The sequence below is a fragment of the Acomys russatus genome, chromosome X (genome assembly GCF_903995435.1).
Source record: "Acomys russatus chromosome X, mAcoRus1.1, whole genome shotgun sequence".
Classification (NCBI taxonomy): Eukaryota; Metazoa; Chordata; class Mammalia; order Rodentia; family Muridae; genus Acomys; species Acomys russatus.
Window position 1 is genome coordinate 80480476 of NC_067169.1, and position 23457 is coordinate 80503932.

The 23457-nt window shown below is 36.9% G+C and overlaps 1 protein-coding gene and 1 non-coding gene across 2 annotated transcripts in view; one reads left to right on the plus strand and one right to left on the minus strand.

Moving 5' to 3' along the window:
* Positions 1-23457, plus strand: part of Il1rapl2 (interleukin 1 receptor accessory protein like 2) — a 1209823-nt gene that overhangs the window by 944416 nt on the left and 241950 nt on the right. The window lies entirely within an intron of this gene.
* LOC127186032 (small nucleolar RNA SNORA48) lies at positions 16236-16375 on the minus strand. The gene has a single exon (XR_007830287.1). It is a non-coding gene; the product is annotated as a small nucleolar RNA SNORA48 (small nucleolar RNA).

Below are 23457 nucleotides of genomic sequence, written 5' to 3' on the forward strand. Positions count from 1 at the left end.
GTAATGAGGAGAGAGAGAGAGAGAGAGAGAGAGAGAGAGAGCGCTTAATGCTATAACACAAATGGCTCAGAATGGCATATATAAAGAATACTCTGCCCAAAATTGAAATACCATCCAACAGATGATACATTCCTTTAAAAATACATCTGGAACATTTCCTAAGTTTTGTCACATGCCATGTTCTGAGATAATTATTTATACATTTAAGAAGACCCAAATTATACTAAGTAGCATTTATTTCCATAATAGAATAAAAGTAGAAATCAAAATATTTTAATCAAATAAAATTTATATGTGAAAATTAAAGAACATCCTTGAACAATGAACAAGTTAAAGAAGGAATCAAAAGAGAAGATAACCTCTTGAGACAAAAATATGAAAACAAAACATTAAAATCTATGAGATACAGCAAACATAGTACTAAGATTTTTATTCTTATGTTAAATAAGCTAGTCCCATAAAGACAAATATCACATGTTTTATATCATATATAGAATCAGGGGCTGAAGGTATATGAAAGACAAATGGAGACTATTAATGATACAATAGAAGGGAAGGAAGGACTGATAAAAATTAATGGAGTGGATTAATATGTCTAAATACATTATATGTGTGTATTGAAATAAAATAATAAAATACTTTTGTATAATTAATAGTGTAATAAAAAGAAAGTTTATAGCTGTTAATACATCAATTAGACAAAAATAAATTTCTCAAAGTAACAACCTAGCATTATAATTCAAAATAGCAAATCAAGTCTAAATACCTAAATTTAGAAATGGAGGAAGAGGAGGAGGAAGTAGTTGTAGACAAGGAGGAGAAAATGAAATAATAAAAATAAAGAATAAAAAATAAAATAGAAAAATATTGATGAAACTCGGAGCCGTTTCAATATTAAGTCATTGACAAAACTGATAAGCTCTTAGTAGTTTCAGAGGAAGGAACCAGTTATGCCTATAGCTCAGAGGTAAAGCTCTTGCTTAGAATGCAAGACTTGCAAGCCTGGATTCAATCCTCAGTATGGAAGAACAGATTCAACTAAATAAAATAAGAAATGAAAACATGGTGGCACTCAGAGGAAGGACAGCTGGTAGCCAAGAAGAGACTTGATACCCTATGAGAATATACAGGGGGAGGTAATCCCCCTCAGGAACAGTCATAGGGGAGGGGAATAATGGGAAAATGGGGGGGAGGAATGGGAGGATACAAGGGATGGGATAAACATTGAGATGTAACAAGAATAAATTAATAAAAATGCAAAAAATAAAAATAAAAATTTAAAAAATTTAAAAAATAAAAAAAAGAAATGAAAACATGGAAATAACTGATAGCACAGTATTTTGTTACTTCTATGGTTTTAAAATGGCATAAACAATGATTCGGATAATTTAAAGGTAATGGATAAATTACTAGAAACAGGAACAAAGCAAGGTAAATCATAAAAAATTAAAAAGTTGGAATAAAAATTATTGAATGTGACTACTGGATTAAAAATAAAACATCTCACAACCAAGAAGCCCCCAGGACTACATGGTATCACTGAAATATTGTAGCGAATGTTTACAGTTTTACTACCAATACTCAATATATCTAGGATGTTTAAGTGGAGGAGACACTTCCCAATACTTTCAACTAGACCGACATTATTCAACTAACAAAACCAGACAAAGACATTACTAGAAAACTACAGGCTGATCAATATTCTTGATGAGTATAAATGCAGAAGTCTTCAATAAAATACCAGCAACCTGAATTCGATTGCATGTTAAAAGGATTATGCACCATGACCAAGTTGGATTTAGCCTGGAATGTACAGATGGTTCACCATATGAAAATCGCATAAGCATCTTAATAGCTGTGGGTGAAACTTTTGAAAAAAAATCTCAACAAGCTTTCATGATAAAAACATATGGAACAAATTAGAAATGGGAAGGAATGACTTGAACAGAGTAAAGGTCATATATGGAAAAACTCATAGGAAAAATCGGATACCAAATGTTGAAAGACTGGAAGCTTTTTCCGTAAGATAAAGAGTAGGGTAAGGATCCTCAGGTGGATATTTCTCTAAATCTCGTACATGAAGTCCTACCCAATGCAACCAAGCGAGAAATGGAAATAAACGCTGCCCCCAAACCAGAAAAGACTATACACGTATCTTTGTTCTCACAGGACATGATCTTCTAAGTAGAAGAAAACGTTTTGTGTGTGTGTGTTTTTTTTAATGTTAGACCAAATAAATTGAAGAAAGCTCCAGGACATGGAATAAATACAGTACGGGTATTTGTGCTTTGAGAGACAATTAGCGAACAATCTACAAGGCTCACAGTACAAATTCTCATTTAAAAATAGTGTAAAATAATAAAATGCGTTCATATCCATTTTTCTAAATAGGTAAAAGATATGCACACTGGAAATTATAAAGCACTATTGCAATTAAAAAGGCAGAACTGGGAAGAAGAGACCGCTCAGTGGTTAAGAGAACCAGCTGCTCCCATATGACAGTTTACAACCATCTGTAACTGCAGTTACAGGGGATCCGAAACTACCCTCTGGCCTTCATGGGCATGAAACACAAACATGGTACACATAGATACATCAATCAAAACACCCATAGCCTTTTTTAAAAAGTTACACATAAATAAATAGAAATATATCTCTATCTCATCAGCTGGAAGACTCAATATTTTAAAAGTTTCCAAAGTAAAACTACACACCATTGAAATCCCTCTCAAAATTTTAGAGATACGTTCCATTCAAATAGAAAAAAAAAAAAAACTGTGATAGTGAATCTCAGTTTTCCGAGTGACTAAAATAGACTAAATATCTAGCCACAGAGATACCTAGAAAATATTTTTAGATCAAATTATGTGAACTAAGAAGACCCACTTTGATATCAGTGCCACCATCCTATGGCAGCATAGATAAAAAACAAAATGGAGGGAGGTAGCTTTGCTTTGCCTGTCTGCCTTCTCTCTGGCTTGGAAATTCATCTATTTTAGGAAGCCGCTGCATTCCTTTACTCACAGTAGAGCCCATCTTCTTCAGGCTCCAAACATGCACTACAAGACTAGCGGCTCTCCAGCAATCCTCCAGGCTTTCCGTGCCCTCTTCCACACACACATTCCACTTGATCCTCCTATTCCAGTCCCCTGCACCCATCCATACCTATGTATTCTATTTCCCTCTCCTAGAGAAATCTTTCTTCCGAAGTCCTATACTCTATAATTAACTTCTGTCATTCTATGAAGTGTATGTTGGTTATCAATAAATTAACTTCTAATATTCTCATATAAGCAAACACATACTATATTTGTCTTTCTGGGTTGGGTTACCTCATTCAGAATGATTTTTTTCTAGTTCCATCCCTTTGTCTTCAAATTTCATTATGTCTTTTGTTTTGTTTTGTTTTGTTTTTGTAACAGATGAATAATACTCTATTGTGTAACTGTACCAGTTTCTTTCTCCATTCTTCAGTTGAGGGGCAACTATGTTTTTTTCCAGATTCTGGCTATTACAAATAAAGTTGCTATGAATATAGTTGAACAAATATCTTTGTTCTATGGTGTATGGTGGAGCATCTTTTGGGTGTATGCCCAGGAGTAGTATAGCTGGGTCTTGAGGTAGAGCTATTCCTAAGTTTCTGAAAAAGCACCAGATTGATTTCCAAAGTGGTTGTAAAAGTTTGCATTCCCACCATCAATGGAGGAGTGTTCCTACTTTCTCCACATCCTTGCTGACATGAACTGTTATTCATTTTATTGATCTTAGCCATTCTGACAGGTGTAAGATGAAATCTCAAAGTAATTTTGATTTGCATTTCTCAGGCATTTGACTTTCTTCATTTGAGAATTCTCTGCTTAGATCCATACCACATTTTTTACTGGATTGGGGTTATGTCTAGGCTTTTCAATTCTTCATTTATTTTGGATATTATCCATCTATTGGATATGTAGTTGGTTTTTTTCATTCTTTAGGTTGCCAGTTTCTCTGAATGACAGTGTCTTTAGCTGTGTTGAAGCTTTTCAGTTTCACAGGGTTCCATTTATTAATTGCTGATCTTAGTGTCCATGCTAACAGCGCTCTGTTCAGAAGGTTTTTTGCTGTGCCAATGTGTTCATGGCTATTCTTCATTTTCTCTTTTTTAAAATATATTTTATTAATTCATTCATATTACATCTCAATAGTTATCCCCTTTCTTGTATCCTCCCATTCCTCCCTCCCTCCTGCTATCCCCCTATTCCCCTCCCCTATGACTGTGACTGAGGGTGACTTCCTCCCCCTGTATATGCTCATAGGGTATCAAGTCTCTTCTTGGTAGCCTGCTATCCTTCCTCTGAGTGTCACCAGGCCTCCCCATCCAGGGGACATGTTCAAATATGGGGCACCAGAGTTCGTGTGAAAATCAGACCCCACTCTCCACTCAACTGTGGGAATGTCCTGTCCATCAGCTAGATCTGGGTGGGGGTTCGAAGTTTACTGCATGTATTGTCCTTGGCTAGAGCCATAGTTTGAGCAGGACCCCTGGGCTTCTAACACATTCCATGTACATAGTTTATGTTTAGGTGTTGATCTTTCCTCTGTCTTATGTTGCATATTGTTACAACACTGCTGAAGCAATAATGCTTCTTTAGAGTATTCTTCATCAATTATTTCAACAACCTCAAATTCAGCCCATTATTTCCAATAAATTGCAAACTGGTCTCTTTGCTTCACTGCATAGCAAAATGAAACTGTGAATCATCTCATTTGTTTCTTCTAGTTTAATAGTACTAGTAATTTTCTTTTTCCTTTCTTTTATTTATATATTATTTTCTCATACACTGCATCCTGACTATAGATTCCCTCCTTAGATTCCTCCAATTTCCCCTCCTTACTTAGCTGGCGAAAAAAAAATTAATTCCTTACCTTGATTGGAGGCCACCACCCATCTCTCTTCTTGCACCCAACATTCCAGTTAAATCCAACTGCTTGTTGGCAACTCATCAGCACTCTTATTCCCAGCCTGTAACTTTCCATCACCCAAATCCCAATGACTTTCTTTATCACCGGCCCACAGCCACAGGACTACTTTATTCCTCCTTTTATCAACATTCTTATTGCATTGTTTGAATTCTTCTGCCCCAACAAGTTTGACTGTTAATTGTATTCATTGGTACATCTGTATCCAGTCTTTACTACTTTATGGCCTTTACAATTAGGGATTTTGGTTATTTCATTCCAGCAGTAACTACAGTGCCTGCAGCTCAGTGATTTGTGCTCTATGTATGCAAATAAATGTACAAAGATGTTGATTGATGGGAATCACAGGTAAGATTTCTGCTTTTCTGTGATAATTAAAGATAGCTAACAACATCCCTCACTGCAGACCTTTCATTAAATTCTTTTACAATTTTAAAATTCAACTTTAGAGAAAATTGCATTTGGAGCTTTCAAGAAGTGGGATATGGCTGAAGATTTATCTTGGTAGAGTGTTTATCAGGCATTCATGAAGCCCAGGGTTTCAAAATCAGTATTGTATAGATTGGGAAAGGTGGCACCACAAACATAATACCAGCACTCAACCTTGGCAAACTAGAAAAGAAAGTTTGAAGTTCAAGGTCATGTTTGGCTACATACACAGATCATTGTGTAAAGAAATTAAGGGAAAAAACCATCATACTTAGATGGAAGGGAACCTTGGTGGTATTATTGGTAAAGATGATTATAGTTAATATTAAAAAAAAAACAAATATCGCAATGGCTTAACATGGAAAAATATTTACTTCTTAGTAACGTAGAGTCTGGTTGGGTATTAAAATAACTTTCCATGTAGCTCATGCTTTTTCCACTCCCCCCAACATGATCTTTCAAAGTCTTGCCCTGGAATTCCTCCACATATCTAGCCAAGTAATATCTAAACAAAAATGTGGAGGTTTTCAGTGGCATTTTAGATATCAGCATAGAAAAATTATGTATATATAGTCCTTCCAACCACATCTTCTTATCCATAGTTTAGCATTCCAATGGCATTCCGATCAAAGCTTCAGACACCTTGGGTTGCTAGATTAGAATCAGACTGGTCAAGCAGTCTGAAAGAAGCAGAGAGCAGCTGACCCTCCCCCTACCAAATTAAGAGGCTCAGCCCACCTGAGCGGCCTGAAAGAGACAGTCTCTGAGCTGTTCAGCTTCCTGCACGTTGTTTGTGTGATCCAGGTTCCAAACTTTTGGGAGCTGTCACTCATACTAGAGTGAGCTTTGGTGGTGCGTCTGTCTGTGAATCATTTCTGGTCCTGGAAATTACACACACACACACACACACACACACACACACACACATTCCTCTTAGTAACGCCCCCCCTCAAAAAAACTGATTGATTCAGAAATGGCAAAGAAAAGCTTCAGAATACAGAGGAGAACAGAGATTTAGATGAGTTTTGGTTGTAATAAAATGATGTAGAATTTCTTCTGGGGTGACCCCTAAGAGTGTTGTCTGGAACAAAGAGTTCTATAACAATCAAGACATCACTCTTCTAGAGACAGCCTCTTTCATTGCTCTACGTTTCACCGCAAAGTTTTTCCTTATGTTGAGCTACAATCTTTTCTTGTAAGACAGAATCAATCTGTTATTCAACTTAGTCCCTCCAATAGCTCAATATGCTAACAGGTTCATGAACATCATTCATACATACATACATACATACACACACACACATACATACATATAAATATATGTTCTTAAAAACATTGCAGCATTCTGTCTTCCTTTTTCTGGATATATTCTAATAAAGAATGTCAGTTTGATTCTTAAACTATGACTCCATATACCAGCGATACATAACTCATTTAGAGCATAGGACAACTGACTTCCTATGTCCCAGTCACTGTGTACAATGAGAGCATCCATCTGCAAGTGGTTTGTCCAGTATGAAGCAGCACATTCAGACACAGTATCATTATCCTTATAAATGTAGCTTGAAACTGTGTGAGCTTATTCCGCAGCCACATCACACTGTTGGCTCGTCTTTTAAACTTGTGGTTAGATAAACTCTCTAACCCTTTCCATAGCAGTTGCTATGTGAAAGAGCCAAGGATCATTTGTTCCGTGATTAGTGATAAATAAATCATTCAGGGTTTTTTTTGTTTTTTGTTTTTTGGGTTTTTTTGTTTTTGTTTTTGTTTTTGTTTTTTTGTTTTTTTTTTTTTTTGTCTTTAAGAAAAATACAACTAATAGTATCTAGACATCAGGGATAAAGACCAGCTTCAAATTCTTGACAAGCTGTAGATCCCATTGACCAACACAAACCACTTTAACCAAAATTGATGTTTTTTTAAAATGTAAATTCAGTTAACTAAGCATATTTTCTTCTCTGCATCATACTTAATACTTCATTTTTATCCACTTGTGGCATTGGAGAGGGGCAGTCTTAAAACTTTTGATTTCTTCATTAGTACTTAATGGTTCTGTTTTCATTAGCTGCTGTTTATGGCCGAGAACTGAGCACTTTTTTTTTTCTGATGATTTTTCAAGCACTATGAACAATATACATTATACAGAAGTATAGAAACTGTAAACAATAGCAAGCTTGAGATTACATGACTAATACTAATATACTTTTTCCACCATATTCTTCTTCTTCTTCTCTAGGAACTCTTTGGATCATTTACTTCTCAAGGCCATTAATCAGGGCCCATCTGCTAAATCCAGGATTAGTGGACCATAATGAAAGGATCAGGGTTTTTTTTTTATTGCAGTCACTTTAATTGCTTAGTCTATTTGTACTCTTCCATAGGGAATTGTTGATGGCATTTACAAATATTGAGCCTTTGAAAAACTTCCCAATTAATTAATTGTATTACTTCAATCAGGCAAAGGCTACTATGTTACACAATGTTTTATTAACTCCCTTTTGTCTTGGCAGACTGGAATTTCCAGTTTTCTATGTAAGCAAAAAAATGACCAGATTTCTTCCTGGATAATGAAAAGTACCCAGCTGTTTTTTGCTGGGTCTAGGTCTTATATCTCTCAAGATATTCACCAGAGGAAGGCAGTGCTGTGTTATCTATAGGTATATACTATGCAGTTGGACTGACTGCCTTTTACACACATGGCCTCTACTACTTTATGTTCCAGTTTCCTATGGCTGCTTTCAAAATGGGCTACAAGCCAAATAGCATATATATATATATAAATATGAAAAAATACAACCAAATTATATCCCAGTTTCGGGGACCAAATGTCTAAAGGCACTCTCTTCTTTGTAGGTTTATTGTGAAGGCACCAAAGAAGAATGAAGTTTATGTTTTACCCAAATTTTTGGCAGTTTCTGGCCATCTTCAGTATCTCTGCCATCACTGGGTGTTCTAAATTTCTGTGTGTAGTAGTTCTGTCTATAAACTTTCATCGTCTTATAACCATCCACTGGATTATAGGGCTCACTTTATTGGAGCTCAACAGCATTCAAACAGTGAAAAAAAAAACCCTTTTTCAGAATATGATGTTATGTTCACAGACAGTATGACTAAGCACACAGCTTTACGAAGGGTATGCAATTCCATCCATAATGGTGTACCTACTTACATCTAGACTCAAACACAGTTAACAGCAGGATGAGGCATACAAACTTTATTTCCAGAGTAAAAAGTTTGACAACCCAAAATCCGAGCACCTGGGAGCCTGCATATTTGAATTTGAATTTCCAAGTAATTTGGATTGTTGGAGAATCACACGCATAGGTAGACATACGCATGTCTCAAGCGGCTTTGAAGAGGGACATTTTCTGTACAATTGAGCTTTAACCTCAGGGCTGAATCTACAAGTCCTGCTTTCCAAGTCCAGGAGTAGAAATCCCTGTATACATATGAACAACCTTTCAGAACTGGGATTCATTTCAAGTCCTGGTTTTTTTTTTCCTTCCATTTCATGGGGCCATAAGGGATTATTAATTTTGGCTGTCTCCCTTGAGAAAAATAATTCCTTAACACCTGTAAAATGTAAAAATTCGATGTATTTATATAATCTGTATTTATGAAGTAGTATCAATTTATATTAATAAAAATGGATATAAATCTTTTGTTGTGCTACAGTGTAATATTAGGGGTATATGCACAAATCACAGGAGTACTATTGTGAGTGAGTTTAACTAGAGTCACTTTCCTTACTTAACCAGCCCTTCCTCCCCCAAAAAATCAAGAGGAAAGAAGGGTATTGGGGAAGTAATAGGAAATAGCTAGCATTATTCTATTTGTTTGCTTATAAGTAGGTTGCCAGTAATTACAAGTTGAGTTTTGAGATTCTTTCTAAATAGGAGTGTTGCCTCCTGGGTTTTACTTAGTCTTAATATATGATTCAACTTGTATACACTTTCTAATAACTCATACATGACAATGAAGATGCCTCCTGTCCTCAGAGAGGCAAACATATAGTTCAGCTAATAGACAACAGGAAATGCTGAATAAATTAATATATTGTTATTTTTGCCAGCTAATAAAGGGGGAGCACTCCCATTATGATCCCTAGGTTATTAGTACAGATGTAGGATAATTGAATGTTTGGTCTGTGTAGAGTTGTGAAATAACTTCTCACACTCTCTTCCCTTCTTGAAGACCATCTTTTATGTCACTGAACATGACCTTTGTAAAAGTACTGTAATTTGCATAAATTTAAGTAGTAATTCATAGAATATATGATTTAAGCAACAGTTCATTAGATCAAAATCATGCAACAAAGAATTATTGAGCTCTAATTATAAAATGAGCATTTTTCTGAACACTGGAGATATGAGTAAGGCATGTTTTTTTTCTCTTGTGGCTATTACTGTCCCAGCAGAGGATCTAGTAAGTAAATTAACATACTATTTTACATGAGTGTAACATTACAAATTGTTATTAAGTGTCTTAAGTGGAAAGAAAGAATATTTATCTATGGGTGGATCAAGATGCCTGGCTTCAGAAAGTCTAAAAGCATAACCTTTAAGGACAAATAAGAAGTATCATATGAAAAAAGAGGAGAAATGTGTTTCATGAATGAAAATAGCATATAATAAGGTCTTCCAGAAACAGAAAAGATGGGACATTTTTGCATGTCTTTGTCTTTCATTCTAATATAGTTAGGACATTAGAATTTGCAATGTTGCAGATAAGGGTGTCATACAGCAAGGTCAGAGAGATGAATTGTAATTATATCATGCAGAATCTCAAAGAAACACCTGTACCAAACCTGGCTGATGATGCTACTTATGTACAGCTGTATTTTTATCCCTTTTTTCTTGAAATAATTTCACACTACACAAAATGGTTGCCAAAGTAGCAAAAAGAGTTCTTGTATATCCTCCCACACAGTTTCATTTGTGAAGGTTAAAAGAATATTGTGTAATTTCTGACAAGTGATAAGGCAACACAACGTGAGCTGTTTGGGAAAAGAAAGGTGTGGTTGATTTCCATGTGGTAAGATAAAGAACACTGAAATAAAATTAAACTTCTATGTCTCAGATATATTTGTACAAGCTAGAAAGGAACAATAGAAATTTAATTCCTGTCTTTAATAATCTTACAATATAGCATATTTTTGGTGATAGATTGGGTATAGGTAGGTGAGAGTGAAAATATATTATTAAAAACTGTCCCATGACTTATTATATAAAATGTCCTCTTCCAGATTTAAACGGTTGAAAAATAATTCAGTAATTAATCTGAATCTGTGAGCATTTAGGTGGTTCTTTGTCTGTAAATAAATTTGAGTATGGTCACACCATAGTGCCATTGAAAATTCTGGAGCTTTGGTGCTCATCTTACATAGACACAATTTAAGTGGCTTCTCTATGTCCAAAGTGTATTTAGTATTATTCATTTAAATGGAGATCTATTTCCCTGAAAGGCTTTCTGTCAAGGCCCATGATGCCAGTTGTCTCAAAAGCTAGGCTTTGCCTCAGTCTTTTGATTAAAGTAAGTCACAAGTCCAGCACAGATTTAAGAGGAGGCAACATTATTCCCACATTTCAAAAGAAAGAACTATATGCATACAATATTTGGTAGAAACCTTTGCAGAAACTCTATTATGGAAAAGTCTAGAAGGAGATTAGGATTATAAATTACATGATCAAGAGAGAAGTCAAAAATTATCAAGAGAGAGAACTTATGAACCACACAAGTTTTTTTCCATGTGAAGAAACTCACACCCTCAAAAGTAAAAGCACAACCATCACATAAATACACATAACCCATAATATTCTAAGTAGTCATTCCAAGCCAGCACTTTCTATACTACATTCATTCCCCTCGTTCTCTAAGAGGGGAAAACAATATATTTGAGGATTTTTCTTCTTTCCATATTTTCAAAGTAACATTTGAATGACACATAGCTTGTTTCTAAGGAACACAGCAGGCTTTATTTTGCCTATAGAAGAAAAAATAGATGCTACTCTATCTTATGAAACCAAGGAAGACACTGAACTCTGGCTATGTTTTATTGTGAGTGTCTGCTTCCCAAACGGATTCATGTTGTGCCATTTTATGTTTGCTTATTCTATCTGTCAAGAGAATGACTTATTTGAAGTTGAATGCCTCATCTATTCTGTAAATTACAAATAGCAACATTCAGCTCTACTATTTTGACCTTTTCAACAATGTATAATTTTCAGGGTATGCCACTGCACATTCCCTCTTGTTTACAGCCTCAGTGAACTGTGGAAAAGAGGTGGGATGGCCCATCAAATCAAAATATACAATACTGAGAAGGTCAAAATAATGTATCATGAAACCAATTCTCAAAGCGAGGTTTAAAATCAAGATAAATCTATCTTATTACTGTCTCCTCTTTCCCATCATACCCATGGAGTTTGGGCATGAGGGTGTGTCCATAATCCCGGTCTACAGAAGGCAGGCTCAGAAGTACTACAAAGCAACAATGAGCCTGTTCTACAGAGTGAGCTTGAAGAAAAGACAGTGAGAACTTTGTAATGAGGTCCTGTTTCAAAGAAAAAAAAAAGGAGAATAGGGGGAAAGATTGTGCACATGCTAGCAAGACATAAATGAACAATATGAGTAAAATTGTGCCACACTTTAAATGCATTTTGAAAGAAATTTTACTATGTTTGAATATATCCAAGATTCATCTCAAAATGATTTGATAATATAGTACCAAATTCTCAGCTTTGAAAACATATAAATATGTACAAGTAACATTATATGGACTGATATATATATACATATATCCACACAACATAACCACTCAATCAACGAAAAAGACATGATGCATTTGAAAGAGAAATAGGTTTAGATGAAGGAAAGGGAGAAATGATGTAATTATATTATAATCTCAAAGAGTAAAATATTTTAAAAATGGGTTGATATTACTATTTTTGAACCTAGGTATGAAACACCATGAATTTATTTCCTTTTTGAATATATTTTTCTCTCATATATTACATCCTGACCACAGGTTCCCTTCCCTCCACTCATCCTAGTCTCTTCCTTACCACCTCTCCTCTCCCCCAGATTCACAACTCTTCTATTTCCCTTCAGAAAAGAACAAGTCTCCTAGGGATATCAATCAAACATGGCTTAACAAGTTACAGTAAGACTAGGCGCATCAGGAATTTCTGCTTCAGGTTTCAAGAGTTTTTATTTACATTGACTTTAATCTATTTCTATATTACTACTGAAATTCCACTTGGCACTTGCAGATTAAGGATTAGAAATCAAAATAATAGCAATGGCAGTATTTTAAATAAGTTGTAAATTATGATATCAGTGGCACACTTAGTAGGGGAACCAGGTCTACAAAATCGATGTGAAATGAAGTCAAACATGACCAATAGAGAAGAGCCAGCTTTAGTGAGGAAGATCCCTACTGAACACAGTGTAACTCTGGTAGAATAAAAGCACTAGTGCTGCAAGATATAGTGACCTTTGAAAACCCCTTTCTAGCCTGTCATCCTAACAGTTGAGAAGCTGATACAAGAGGATCATAAATTTTTTTCAGAAACAAACAAAACACCCCACTACAAGAACAAACCCTAAACAAGGTGTGCTGCTGCTTTAAAAAAAAACTGAAGCTTTATAAAATGATCTCTCTCTGTCTCTCTCTCTCTCTCCGTCTCTCTCTCTCTCTCGTCTCTCTCTCGTCTCTCTCTCTCTCTCTCTCTCTCTCTCTCTCTCTCTCTCTCTCTCCCGTCGCTCTCTCTCTCTCTCTCTCTCTCTCTCTCTCTCTCCTTCTCTCCCTCTCTGTTTGTGTGTATGTGTGTGTGTGTGCGTGTATGTATATTAGCCATGTATGTGCACTCATAAGTATATAGGAGACAGAAATAGGCTATAACAGGTTCATTTTTTTCTATTGATGTCTACCTTATTTCTTGAGACAGGGTTTCTCATTAATCCTAGATAGGGCATACTGTGTTGCCTATACTAGCTACCTTCTAGGTCAGCCTGTCTCTGGCCCCACCCAGCACTGGTAATAGAAGAGAATGCTAGCACATCTGACTTTTACATGGGTGTTAGGGAACCAAAGTCAGAGCTGTGTGTGTGCTCAGCAAGCACTTTACCCATTGACTCATCTTTCCAGCCTGAACTTTGGTGTGAAATGCTAAAGACGGAACCAGAGGCATTATACATGCTAAGCAAGAGCTCTCCTCCCCCCCACCACCACCCCCAGCTCATTCCCAGTCCTGGAGAGTGATTTTTCCTCAAGGACGACTGAGACTCAGAAGTTTCCCAATGCAAGAAAGAAGTATTTGTAACCAAACCTTGTATAACAACCATGACAGTTCTAGGCTTAGGGTTAAATTCCATTAACTATTTGAGACTATTTACAAATATCATCCATCAACCTTGGGATATTCTACAGAGATCAAGGTGGGCGTTACTAAGATTAGCATAGATAACATTTTACAGTACTGGGGATTGTGTTCAAGGCCTCCTACATGCTGTGTAAGCATTCTACGGCTGAACTATACCATCAGCATAGCAATCAGCTTCCGCAACACTAAGGAAGTCTAATGGTGGCCAGAAGCCACAGATATATAGCTAGATTTTTCATGTCACTTAACTTTAATCACCAAACCTTTCTTTTTTATCAGAATTAATGTGTTTGGATTTCACACTGCTTCCACACTTCTTGCAACGTTGTAAAGTTTACCTCATTTAGCTAATGTTTGCCAGATCTTTAAAAAAAAAGAGAGAAAAGGAAGGAAGGAAGAAAGAAAGAAAGAAAGAAAGAAAGAAAGAAAGAAAGAAAGAAAGAAAGAAAAAGAAAAAACCAAATGCTCACTAATTACTTGCTCTCAGACTTCAGATATAAGAACAGTTGTGGGGACCACCCATATGAGGCCCTTCAGGAGCTAACAGAAAAGAAAAAAGAACACAATTTCATTATTGCTGACTTCTGAGAACCATGTAATAGAACCTTTTTCATTTCTCTTTTTCTATGTCTGACACTGGAAGCCTTCATTGATCAAACACCAATGCTTACAGATTCATTCTCAAAGCAGCTCAGGCAGGGGGCAGAGAATTGACTCATAGCTACCAATTGAATCCCAGTGTATTGATATCCTAGTAAATAGCAAATTATTGTCTATAAAGCAAAGAATAGTTCCCTAATCATAAGGAGACAAGAAATACACTCCATCTTGTGCCTAAAAGAAATGTGTGATACCGGTAAGCAATGGACCACTGTAACTCATATCCATAGTTCATTCCCTCAACAGGTATTTATTGTCCACTTGTTCTGTATCAGGCACAACTCTAGGCATTGGGAAACTAAAAGTAAACAAGATGAGCAAAAGTGCCTGCCCTCAGTGCACTCACATTATAGATTGGGAAAATGTTAGATACTGAGTAAGCAAGCAATAACACTTTCATACTTTCATGTGTCCTGAAAAAGTTACATAAAAAACAAGAGTATATAACAGAAATGAACTGAAGGAGCCTAAATAATATGACATGGTTAGAGGAGATATTTCTGAGAGGCCATATTTAGTTTGACAATCCAAGTGAAGGGTTCACTAAAAGCTTAAGGAATTATAGCCAAAATAGCTAGGTTTACTCTGCTCAATCTCATGATTATCAGATCGGGAAAGCTGGGAATAAATGAGAAGTGTCTCATAAACTTGGCTTTGTTGATTGCTAGAAATGAACAGAGCACAAGCAATTTTATACTTTGTTAAGATGTTTTAAATATATAAATCGCACTTCAGTTTGTAAGTTTGAGTTGTAAATACTTGTATCTCTGTGTGCTAAGTCCTTTCCAGTGTCTGAGAGTACTGGGGCAAGAGATGAAAAAGATTTCGGAGGGGAAAAAGATGTGATTTATAGCCACAGAATAGACCTTTGGGTTGTTACATAGTTAAGATTTGTCTCTAAAAGCTACTGGATCAAGGTACTAAAACTATTATTAAGGGAGCCTTTTCCTGTAATCCAATAGGACGGATTAAGAATCAAGTTTTATTCTCCGCACTTTGGCCAGTTGTGAGTTTCTGCATTAGCCAGTGCCTGCCATACCAGAGAGGTTTGAGAGTGGTCCTAATCCATGTGTATAGAGATATGATTTTAGACAGTGGTGTGATACTGTTTCCATTTATCAGACTAATACCATTAGCCTCACCTCTGGGGCTTGAGAAACATCCCAGCCATGTGCTCTTGGCCAGATTATAGTGGCAAGAACGTGTCTTCTCTTGTGGTGCAGCTTTTAGACGTAGTAGCAGAGGATTAGTATGATCAAAATAGTTTATATGAAATCTTTAAAGGATTAAGAAAATATTAAATTCAAAAGAATTAGATCAGTGAATGCTTAATTTTACATACTTTTGTTTTCAGTTAGGACTATAATATTTTCCTGAAGTAAAGAGTTTTATATTTGAAAGGAATCAAGGATTTTTTTTAATGTAAATTACTAAATTAGGTAGATTATGTACAAGATTTTTCAATCTATCATTCAGTAGCATGCTTTACAAACAACTTGTTATGGAATCTTTGTAAGTTTTCCATCATGCACCCCAGTCCCATTCGTCTTCCTCTTCCCTCATATCTGACTTTTGGGGTCAGGGCTGTGGTCTGCAAGTCTCTGCCTGTCTTCCTCCTCCCGACTCTGCTAGGTGGTGGTATGTCTGTCTAGCTATCTCGAGGCTGGTGCTGTGGGGCAGAGGGCAGGTCTGTGGGCTTCCTTCTCTACCTGCCCCAGTGATTAGAACACAGGTCTCTGTACGTCTTCTTTGTCCCGTGCCGCACTGCATGGATTTGCTTTTTGTTTTGATTTGATTTGATTTTTATGTGTCCTAGGCATAAAACAGCTTTGGCCACCAAGCCAGGCATCAAGCTAGGATGAACAAAGAACTGCCATCTGCCCTGCCCCTGACTGATACAAGAACAACATCACGAGGTGTCTCTTTGCCCTTTGCCAGGGGAGTGGAATCAAGTGTTTAGTGTGTCTATCTATCCGTTGAGAATTTCATACAGTGTATTTTGATCATGTTCTTTTCCCTCCTCCAAATCTTCCCAGATCTTTCCCTGACTCCCTATGCACCCAATTTTATGTTCTTTTTCTATTTTACAAACAAACAACCCCCCACACACATTCACACACAAAGAAACATGAAGTCTGGTTTGTGTAAGAAAACAATTCCTGAGCGTGAGGCTTGCCCTGGAGTGTGGTCATTATACCCAGTGTCACTCCATTGAACACAGCTGCTCATCCCTCTCCTAGCAGCTATCAATTGTGAATTACTTCTTGAAGAGATAGGGGACTTTGTGCCCCCCTTCTCTCCTTCATGCTGGGATTTTGCCTGGCTTGAGTTTGTGTCTTGCTCATTCTGTTGTAGTTGCTGTGGTTTCTTATATGCATCTGCCCTGTGGTATACAGAAAATACTGTTTCCTTGGTGTCATCTATCGCTCTAGCTGTTACAGTTTTTCCAACCCCTCTTCCACATGCATCCCTGATTCTTGAGAGGAGGACATGAAAAAACATCCCAATTAAAGATGAGCATTCCAAAGACATTCACTCTCCACACACGGCCTAGTTGTAGGTCTCTATGTTAATTACCACTGATTACAAGAAGAAGCTTCTCTACTGGAGGTTGAGTGATGCTCTGATTTAGGTACATAGTAATATATCACTAGGAATCAATAGGATTATCCGAGGGCCCATAACACACTACTAGTCTCTGGTTCCGGGCCTCATTAACAGTATCATGGTCCATCTCACGAAGTAGTTTTTATTGCCAATAAAAAAGTGGTTGGGTACTACAATAAAATTCATTCAATTTATTATACAGACAAACAATTATTGTAGCTGGGTGATATTCAGGATTATTTTCCTCCCTCACTAGTGTGTGTGTCTGTCAGCACTATGAACACTAGCCAGCAGGGGTGAAACTTGATTGAGTACCAGCTGATGTTCGTTTGTGCTATGACACAACTATGCGTTGTCTGCAGCAACAGGATTGCACTATCAAGTTCTGAAGGGTAGTTAATAGCATTGGTAATGGCTTGTAAAGTTTCAGGGAGGGGAGAGCTATGGAACCCTACTGGCCAATGATTAAAAAAGACATAAGCTAGTCCTAGAACTGGACATTTTATTTGTTAGCATATAATGTCTCGTTATTGTATTATCCTTCCCTCTGCTATGTAGTAACTCCCTTTAAGCTTTATGTGTATATATGTGTGTGTGTATATATGTGTATATGCATTTTATGAAGCTTCTACAGCAGTAGTTGCCATATAACTTTTCTAAAGGCCTTTAGTGTTAGCTATCCTTCCCCATATTCAACCATGCACTCCCATCTCCACCCAATTATTCCTCCTGCTCTAATTTATATTTTGTCCTTTTATAAAACAATATTATATTTTTCTTCCTTGAAAGATCCTCCTTTTTTCCTATCCCCCACTCCTTTACTAACTACCTGACCTTGGTGGGTATTCTCAATGAAACTCATATACCTAAAGCTAACATTCACAAGTACGAGAGAAAACATGCAAAGCTTGTCTTTTTGAGTTTGAATCACCTTGCTCTGGATGTACTTAATTAGGATTTCAGTTGCCATGATTTTTAAACAAATAACCAAAATCAATGTACAGAGGAAGAGGTTTATTTCAGCTTAAAATCCATCACTGAGGGAAGTCACGAGGAACTCAAACAGGACAGGTATTTTGTTTTCTGTTTTTGTATATTATAGACACAAACCCACTGTTGGCTATATAATTGGTACAGATATTTCCCCACTTTTTTTGTTTGGTTGGTTGGTTTTTAGTTTTTTGAGACAGGGTTTCACGTGTAGCCTTGGCTGTCCTGGGACTCATTCTGTAGACCAGGCTGGCCTTGAACTCACAGAAATCCACCTGCCTTTGCCTTCCAAGTGCTGGGAATTAAGGCATGTGCCACCACTGCCCAGCTCTTCTCCAATTCTTTAGGCTGCCTTTTGGTTTAATGATGGTATCCTTTGCTGTACAGAAGTTTTTGGGTTTTTTTTTTTCAGTTTTATGCGGTCCCATTATTGTTATCCTTAATGCCTGCATTACTGGGAGCCCGTTCAGAAAGTATTGTCCTATGTTGATGAATTAACTTGACGGCAAGATGGGTTTCCTGGAAGCACCAGAAGTTTGGATATGGTTTTATAATCCAATATGATAGTCTGTGTGTTTTATTAGGGAACTGAAAAAGTTGATATTGAGAGTTATTGAACAGTATGTATTAATTCCTGTTATTTTACTGTTGAAGTATTGTTTTATTTATTTATTTACTTATTTATCTTTTTTGGGGGGAGTTTACTGTCCTAGGGTTATGTATTCCTGTGTCCTCTTGGGTGGGGTTAACCACTTTAGACTAAAGTTTTCTTTCTTATAACTTCTGTAGAGCTGTGTTGGTAGACACAAATTCCTTAAATTTGTTTTTTATCATGAAATATCCCTCTTTTTCCTTCAATTATGATTGATAATTTTGCTGGGTATTGTTTTTTTGGGCTGAAATCTGTGCTCTCTTAAAGTTTGTACACCTGTCCAGGCCCTTCTGGCTTTTGGAGTCTCCATTAAAAGTCATGTATTATTCTAACAGGCCCGATTTTATATGTAACTTGCTCTTTTTGCCTTGTAGCCTTTGGTATCCTTTCACTGTTCTGTACATTTAGTGTTTTGATAATTATGTATCATGGAGAATTTCTTTTCTGGTGTTCTGTATGCTTCTTGTCCCTTGATAGACATCTCTTTCTTTAGGCTTTGACAAGAATTTCTTTTCTTTCTCTATATCTATTATTTGTAGAATTATTTTTTACATAGTGTCTGCATTTTGTGCCTAGATATTTATTGTTAGATATAACAGTTTCTTTGGCTGAGTGATCTAGTTTTCATACCGTGTCTTTGGGACCTGATAGTTTCTCTCCCACTTAATCCAATCTATTTTGAAGCTTTCTGATGAAATTTATGTTTAGCTTTCTTGGTGATCCATTTAGAGTATTGTTTCAATTTGTCTCTTCTTTGGTGGTTTGGCTTATCTCTTAAATTCTATTTTCATATCTTGAATTGTTGTGTTATTTCATTCAACTGCTTGTGTTTTTACAGTATTAATTGAAGCATTTATTCAGATTACTTTTAAGGACCTTGAACGTACTCATATTTCTATTTTGAAGTCTTTGTCTTATGCTGCAGCTAGGTTGCTTGTTTCAGGGAATACTATACTGGGGGTGCAGGTTTTTAGAGGAGACATATTGTCTTGGTTGTTCATATCTGTATTTTTCTTCTGAGTTCTAAGCCTCTGGAGTTACAATGTTTGTGATATTTCTTAGTGTTGAATATATGAACTCACCTCTGTTTGATGTGTGTTCTGGTCTTTTCTTGCTGTTAGGTTATGAACCAGTTGAATGATGCTTGGTTTTAAGTGTTGGGGCTCCTCAGGGTTTAGACTTTGCCCAGCCCCAAGATTGGGGTGCTAGGTAATATGGTTGACTGTGGGCCCTTGTCTTCAGGTGGAGGAGATGTTCCTTCCTGGTAAGGTTAGTGCTTGGACCTAGGTGAGCAACCCCCCTGCACCAGACCCAACTGTGTTAAAAGACTAGTTCCTTGAAGGGACCAAAACACAGACCCTCACCCACACAAAAGGTGTCAAAACCTGGCTCTTTGAAGAAAACCATATCAAAGGTGCCCTGGAGACAAGCTCCAGGAAGTGTCCTGGCAGTGTCTCCTGCTATTCAAGTACCTTTGGTTTAAAAACACCCAGAGGCTAGAAGGGAGCACACTCCCCATTTCTCCCTCTGTAGCTCTCTGTCCTTGTCTCTTGCTTAGTAAATTAAAATCTAGTTCTTTGACACTTCTCTGTCTTTATGTTAATCAACTGTGGTAGGTTACCTGGCTTTTCACAAGGGATTTACATTCTCAACCCCAGCTGAGTGTGGCTGCCCTGGGCTCCTTCCTTGCCCAGAAGGCTTTTTCGTGACCTGTTTGTTCTCAGGGCAGAACCTTCTTCAGCTAGCCTCCAGAAGGCTGAAGAAAACTCTGTGACCAGATTATCAACCTCCCAGAGAAAGGAACCCACAGTTGGCAGGCAATCAGACAGATAGGGAAAGGATTGTCTTTGGATGCCTCTAACTTGAGTTCTGGATTGGACTCCATGCAGTCAGGGACCAGAGTGTAGAAGGGTATCTGAGAGTCTGGATGACATAAGAACTCACTCCTGAATGTTATGTTAGGACCCTTGGTTTGGATTTCAAGCTAAAGTTTTGGTTGTAGGGCTCAGACCCTAGCCAGTCCCAGATCAGCATCATGAGGAGTGTAGCTAATAGGTGAGCAAGTGGGTAAAGAAGGTGACTCACTATACAGCTACTGTAAATAGTGTTTGGGGTCTGGATTCCTGTGGTCCTAGAAGAAAAGGAGTCAGGGAATTTGGTTCTTGGGTTCCTTACCTTAAATTCTGGTTACATCTAAGGGTTCAGTCTCTACCTTGTTCAAGAGCAGTGAAAGATGAAGGAATGGTTGGTAGGAAGCAGGTGGGAGAAGGAGCCTGACTCTGGGCATCTCTTAAGAAGAACTAAGTATCTGGCTCCATGAGATCCAGGGCCCAGTGGTGGGTGATATGGCTGACACTGGGCTGGAGTGGGTAGATGATCTGTTCTGGGATTCTCTGCTTGAAGTTCTGGTAGGAGCTCTGTTATCGAACTCCAAGCAGTACAGATTGGATCAATGGGTGAGGTGGCTGATAGGCAAGCATCAAGGAAAGAGGACTGACTATTGAAGTCTCTAAGCCTGAGTAAGCGCCAAGTAATCCATACACTATGGTTGTGCTGTCCTAAATCAAGTTTTATAATGAGTTAAGTTCAGGAAATGCTCCCATACCCCCACCTCATCTTAGATATAGATTATAAACATCTATCCATTAGATTTTCTGTTATAATAAGTATAAAGAAATGTGATAAAATTTGTTTAATCAGTCATTTCTTAAGCATACTTTATCTTCAGATTCTTTGTGTGAAAATGTGTATGTGTCTTTATATGCACTTTATGGGTATATATGGATATGTATGTTTATTGTATTTCCCAAGTGCAACTGAGAATGCACTATTAATAAGATAGGACTAAGTTCTGGTAAATTGTATGAGAACCAGATAGATTCTATATCTGGTACCATTAAGCTTCATATTATCTCATGTAATAGAGTAATGATCCCTCATCATATGTTCACAGACTAATTGTTAGAACCAATCAATATATTATATTTTATGACAGCAAGGATTAAAATTGCAGCCAGAATTATCTACACAGATCCATATTATAAATAGAAATGGAAGGGAGGGTCCAAAAATAGGTGAGAATGATGTGACCCAAACTGAGACAAGTTTCATCACTGATGTGAGCAGTGAAAGGGCTACTAGACAAGGAAGGAGGCAGCAAAAGATGCTGCAAAAGACAAGGAAGCACACTGTCACTGGAGTATCAAGATAGAAATGCAGCCTGTCAACACACTGATTTTAGTCCTACTGAGAGTCCTGTCAAGGTTGTGATCTATAATGAAACTATACTATCTTTTTTTCAATTGTAATTTTATTAATTTATTCAGATTACAACTCAGTTGTTATCCCATCACTTGTATCCTTCTGTTCCTCCTTCCTTCCTAATTTTACCCTATTCCCCCTCCCCTAGGTCTAAGACTAAGGGGGACCTCCTCCCCCACTATATGGTCTTAGGCTATCAAGTCACATCTTGGTAGCCTGCTTATTCTTTCTTTGAGTGACACCAGGCCTCCCTCCCAAGGGGGAAGTGGTCAAATATGGGGCACCAGAGTTGATGGGAGTCTGCTCAAACTATTGCACTAAGCAAGGACAATACAAGTAGTAAACGTCGAACCCCTACTCTGATCTAGCCAATGCACAGGACATTCTCCACAGTTATGTGGAGATTGGGGACTGACTCTGAAGCTATACTATTTTAAATCCCTAAGTTTGTGATAACTTGTCCCAACAGCAATAGATAACTGCTCCTTCTCTTCTTGTGGGTTTTATGTCATGTACTGAAGAGAAACAAGCACCACAGAGGGATCCCACTGAGGTTGACCTTGTAATTTACACTGAGATTGTATGCAAATCAAAACCTAATTGATCTAGATCATCTCTCTTATCAGAGGTTTTATATTTTTTGGTGCTAAACATGTATGCAAAAGAAGCACTACTAACCTAATCCCAGGTAATGCATATGATTTGAGGTATTTTTTAGATACAATATTCTCTTAATTACCCATTATTCATCCACATATGTCCTCTTCATAATAAACAGACATTTCCTTTGTCAATATCAAGGTGACTCTTTGGGTGGTTGTGACTGGATTTCGATTAAGGAGAAATTACTTGGCTCTTACAACTAAATCTGTGAATTTGGAGAGAGAGAGAGAGGGAAGGAGAAATGATGTGGTAATATAATTTCCAAAAAAAGAGGCATTTAAAAAGAAAGAATGACTCACGTTGAATTTTCTGTTGAGCACAATAGTGGGCAAAATATTGAAACTCCACTCTATCAAATATCTCAAAGTAATCATCCAAGTTGATGAAATTCTATTAATACACCATGATCATCTGGACATTTTATAAATAAAAATGTTCTTTATTTAAATGTCAATGCATTTAAATAATAAATATCACATATAAATAAATTTAGTTTCAAGTTATTGATTCTATGAGTAAGATGTAACAGAAGAACTCAACATTTGAATGATGACAATTTAAAAATATTAGATATGATTCAAATACCCAATGGCTCTAATTGCAAATTATATGCGTGTTTTTCCTTAATTTCAATGCTACCATAAGGTATGTCTGGCCTAAAGAACACTAAAAATTGTTTTTATTTTCAAGGATTATTAAGTTGTTCCAAGTGAACAAGCACAGATATTGGATAGGAAATTTTCTGTAGTTTCTTATTGACTCAAGTCAGTAGTAAGAATTAGCTGTAGAATACATTTTTGTGTTCCTTTTTTAATAGAGATGTTTCTGAGTCGGTAGGATGGTGTTTTCCTA